Consider the following 5,458-nt stretch of genomic DNA (forward strand, 5'->3'; position numbering starts at 1 on the left):
ACTGGGCACCCTTCTGGGTCAATCTAGTCATCGGGGCTGCAATAGATGAAAACCCCTCCATGAACCGGCGGTAGTAACCTGCTAACCCCAAGAAACTCCGAATCTCTGTAGCTGATGCTGGTGGAGGCCAGTTCTTGACTGCCTCAATCTTCTTCGGGTCCACCTGAATACCCTCTGCTAATACAACATGACCCAGGAATGCAACCGAACTCAACCAGAACTCGCACTTCGAGAACTTCGCATACAACTGACTATCCTTCAGAGTCTGAAGAACCACTCTGAGGTGCTGCTCGCGCTCCTCCTGGCTGCGGGAGTACACCAGAATATCATCAATAAAGACTATCACGAACATGTCCAAATATGGCCTGAACACGCGGTTCATCAACTCCATGAATGCTACTGGGGCGTTGGTCAACCCAAACGACATGACCAGGAACTCATAATGCCCGTACCGAGTGCGGAATGTCGTCTTAGGGACATCGGATGCCCTAATCCTCAGCTGGTGTAGCCAGATCTCAAGTCTATCTTTGAAAACACCTTTTCACCCTGATGCTGGTCAAACAAATCATCAATCCTCGGCAGTGGGTACTTGTTCTTTATCGTCACTTTGTTCAATTGCCGGTAATCAATGCACATCCTCATCGATCCATCCTTTTTCTTCACAAATAACAATGGCGCACCCCAAGGAGAAACACTAGGCCTGATGAAACCCTTCTCTAGCAAATCTTGCAACTGGTCCTTTAACTCCTTCAACTCTGGCGGGGCCATGCGATACGGCAGAATAGAAATGGGCTGCGTGCCTGGGGCCAGATCAATACAGAATCAATATCCCTATCGGGCGGCATACTCGGCAGGTCTGAAGGAAAAACCTCGGGGAACTCCCGAACAATAGGAACAGAATCAATAGAAGGAACCGCTGAGCTGGAATCGCGAACATACGCCAGATAAGCTAGACACCCCTTCTCAACCATGCGTCGAGCCTTCACATATGAGATAACACTGCGGGTGGCATGACCTGGAGTCCCTCTCCACTCCAATCGGGGTAAGTCTGGCAAAGCCAAGGTTACAATCTTGGCGTGACAATCTAAGATAGCATGATACGGGGACAACCAATCCATCCCTAATATGACGTCGAAATCCACCATATCTAAGAGCAATAAATCAACACGGGTCTCAAGACCCTCAAATACTACCACACATGAATGATGAACTCGGTCGACCACTATAGAATCCCCCACCGGAGTAGATACATAAACAGGAATACCCAAAGCATCATTAGGAAAAGACAGGTAGGGTGCGAAGTAGGACGACACATATGAATACATAGACCCAGGGTCAAATAGCACTGAAGCATCCCTATCATAGACTAGAATAGTACCTGTAATAACAGCATCTGAAGACTTAGCCTCTGGCTTGGCTGGAAGAGCATAACACCGGGGCTGGGCCCCACCTCCCTGAACCATATCTCTGGGACGATCGGCTGCTGGCTGGCCTCTACCTCTGGCGGTCCGAGCTCCACCTCTATGATCTCTACCTCCACCTCTATGGCCTCTACCCCCGCCTCTAGCTGGCTGGGCGCCTGTGGTTCACCTGATGCCTGAATCATAGGACGAGGACCCTGCTGCTGAGAGATGTCAGAAGCTCGAGGGCAATACCTGGCAATATGCCTCGTGTCGCCACACGTATAACAAGCCCTCGGCTGCTGAGAATAACGGAGTGGTGGTGCGCTGATAGGTGCTGATGGTGAACTGAAAAGCTGCTGGTCAGAAGACTGGGGCTGAGAGCCACGACCACCTAAAGTACCATGTGAGACCTGTAGGGCTGACTGGAAGGGTCTCGGAGGATAGCCTCTACCATAAGAATCCCCACCTCCAGACGAGGTACCACTGAATCTACCTGCATGACGGGGTCTCTTGTCTGACCCATGACCACCTCCCCGTGCAAGAGCCATCTCAACTCTACGGGCCGCATTGGCCGCCTCCTGAAAAGAAATCTCACTACCAGCTCCCATAGCCATCTGGAGACGTATCGGCTGAATCAATCCATCAATAAACCTCCGCACCCTCTCTCTCTCGGTGGGGAGTATAACAACAGCATAGCGTGCTAGATCAATGAACCGAGTCTCATACTGTGTGACTGTCATAGAGCCCTGCTGGAGGCGCTCGAACTGCCTGCATAGTGCCTCCCGCTGAGTAACTGGGAGAAACTTCTCCAAAAACAACTCCGCGAACTGATCCCATGTCAATGCTGGAGACCCTGCTGGTCTAGATAGGCAATAGTCCCTCCACCAAGTCTTGGCGGATCCAGCAAGCCGGAAGGTGATGAAGTCGACCCCATTGGTCTCCACAATACCCATAGTCCTAAGGATCTCATGGCAGCTGAATAAGAAATCCTGGGGATCCTCTGATGAAGCACCACTGAATGTGGTGGTGAAGAGCTTGGAGAACCATCAAGCCTCCACAAAGCATTGAGGACGTAGCGCTCCATCGTCGATCTGGTCACAATCACCCGGCTTGAACTCGCCACCGCTGGCTGACCACTGAGAAACCTGAGCCTGGGGAGCTACTGCTCCGGAGTACGTGCTAGCAGGAGTCTGAACCCCCTCCTCCAGCCTGAGACAGTTGGCTGGGGCTACTTGGAAGCAAACCCGCTCTAGTGACGCTCTCCACAAAGACTACCAATCGGACCAGAGTTGTCCTGAAGAACTGGGGTGGCCTATGACCCTTCTGGGCGACCTGAGCTGGGCCCCGAGCTGCTGGGGTGGAGGCCTCCTCATATAATCAACATGAGGCTTCCACCTCTGGGACTGCCGTCGGGGAATTGAGCTCTGCCCCGGCCTCGGCCTCTACCCCTCGCGGAGCGGGGTCTGCTGCTGGGGGCTCGGGAGCTGCGCGCGGTGGAAGAGGAGCACGTGTCTCGCCATCTGCGAAATAACAGAGTAGAAAGTGACATCAGTATTGCAGAAACAGACTCGCACGACAGGAAAGAACAAAAGTTGAAACTTTTCCTAAACTCCGTACATGCTGGGAGGATAAATAAGGACGTCTCCGTACCGATCCCTAAGACCTACTGAGGTTGTCCGTGCAGTCTTGTGAGACCTTATGTAACCTAGTGCTCTTGATACCAACTTGTTCACGACCCGATTTCCCACCATCGGGAGTCGTCGATGGCGCTACTTGGACTAGGCCAAGCAAACATTTTAAAACATTTTTTGATTCATTCAATCAATACAATTAAATAAGACAATAAATTAAGCGGAAGATTTCTAGATTAATAACAACTGAAACCAAATCAATGCGGAAGTTTGAAACGTATGTTTACCCAGAGTCTGGAATATGTCACTAGCTCACGGACTACTATAGAATGACTAAAACAAGTCTAGAAAGGGAAAATACATAGTGTTTTGTTCGATTTACAAGGTAAACAAATAAAACATAGAAGGGACTTCGGCCTGCGACGCCCGCTAGGCTACTCCGTGAGTCCCTTGGAACTAAGATAGCTCCCGGAAATCCTCTGCTGTGGTCCAAAAGCGCTCCTCTGATCTGTGCACATAAATGCACAAGAGCTTGTTTATAGCTTCAGCACAACCGACCCACATTTGCTTGGGTGAAGTGCTGGCCTAACCCCGGCGAAGCTATGACGAGGCTAGACAGGGACCTACCAAAAACAACCTGTACAGTATATATAACATATACAGAGCAACGGAAATAATAACAGGAAGATATCAAGATTAAAGCCTGGGAAGGGGGGCATTGCTCTGGGGATAACAAATGAAGACGAATTATTAGAAATAACAGCACGAATACTCCGGGTTTCCACTGATATTATATAGGGACGGCGTGCCACACGATCCCAATTTATTAAACATAAGTGGTCGGCGCAGCCACGACATCCATTTCTAACATATATAGTGGTCGGCGTGCCCACACGATCCCATTTCGTAATATATAAGTGGACGGCGTCCACAACGATCCCATATTATATATATACATGTGTGACGGCGTGCCACACGATCCATACTATTAAGTTCAAAAATATCTGACTTTGTAAATGAAGGCCCCATTAGGGAAACTCGACAACATTTAACACTTTTAACCCGGCAAGGGTAAGCTACAGCCAAATATCCCGGCGTAGGGAGAGTAATTAATAATAGTCTACACGTCCCGGCAAGGGAATAAATTCACCACATCTTTTTAATCACTTCTTTTCTCCACTATCAAAATCTTGTTCGAGCCAAGCTCTAAAAATATTACAATCACAATTCTTTCCTCACCCCCATTTCACATTATATGAAATTTATCGAGTAAAATGAGGAATTGTGTCACCATCATTCGAATTACAAGCAATTAGACTCACGGGTCATGCTAGACTCCGGTGCATAGACAACCGTCAACCATGACCTATACACCATACTCCACATTTAGCAAGTAGCAAATAACATCCTAATCATATTCCCCTCAAGCCCAAAAGTTAGAACAAACACTTACCTCGGTCCAAAGAATAGCAATCAACCCTCAAATACCGCCTTTCCTCTACAATCCGACTCCGAAACAATGGTATCTAGTCATAATTAGTTCAATAATATCAATAAGGGCTCAAAAACATAATCTCATAGCCTAGAAATGAAATTCCCATCATTCTTCCAAAAACACCAAAATTCGACACCGGTCCCACATGGTCCAAACACGAGGCTCGGACCAAAACCCAATCACCCATAACCCCACGAGTTCAAATATACAATTTATTTCAAGATTCGACCCCAAATTGAGGTTGAATCACCCAAAATCCCCAAAACCCTAGCTCTACCCAAAATCCTTAATTTCTACTTTGATTTCATAATTTAGGTCTAGGAATTCAGTAATTAATGAAGAAGAGTGAAGGAATTAGGTGGGAAATTACTTACCCAAAGACTTTGGTGAAGAAGAGCTTCAAAAATCGCCCCTAGAGCTTGGAGAAGACAAGTTTTATGAAGATATGGGAAAAATCCCGTAATGGGTCTGTTTTGAGCTTTTAAAATTAACTGGGCAAAAATGCCCTTCGCGTTCGCGGGAAAGGAGCCGCGTTCGCGAAGGGTTAATTCAACAGACCATCGCGTTCGCGATGAGGAGGCTGCGAACGCGAAGAGAAAGACTGGGGGGGTCCAGGGAAATTAACTACGCGAACGCGTGAATTAGTTCGCGAACGCGAAGAAGGTGGAACTAAAGCTACGCGAATGCGGGAATAGGTTCGCGAACGCGAAGAAGGGGACCCGGCCAGCATCGCGATCGCGTAAGGGCGACCGCGAACGCGAAGAACAAACCTGGCCTGCAACAGCTGAAGGAAAACCTGCTATATTTCTAAGTGTAAAATCACCCCGAACCACCTCCAATTCACTCCCGAGCCCCCGGGGCTCCTAACCAATCACACACACTAACTCAATAACATCATACGAACTTACTCGAGCGATCAAATCGCCAAA

This window comes from Nicotiana attenuata, unplaced genomic scaffold (assembly GCF_001879085.1).
Source record: "Nicotiana attenuata strain UT unplaced genomic scaffold, NIATTr2, whole genome shotgun sequence".
Taxonomy (NCBI): Eukaryota; Viridiplantae; Streptophyta; class Magnoliopsida; order Solanales; family Solanaceae; genus Nicotiana; species Nicotiana attenuata.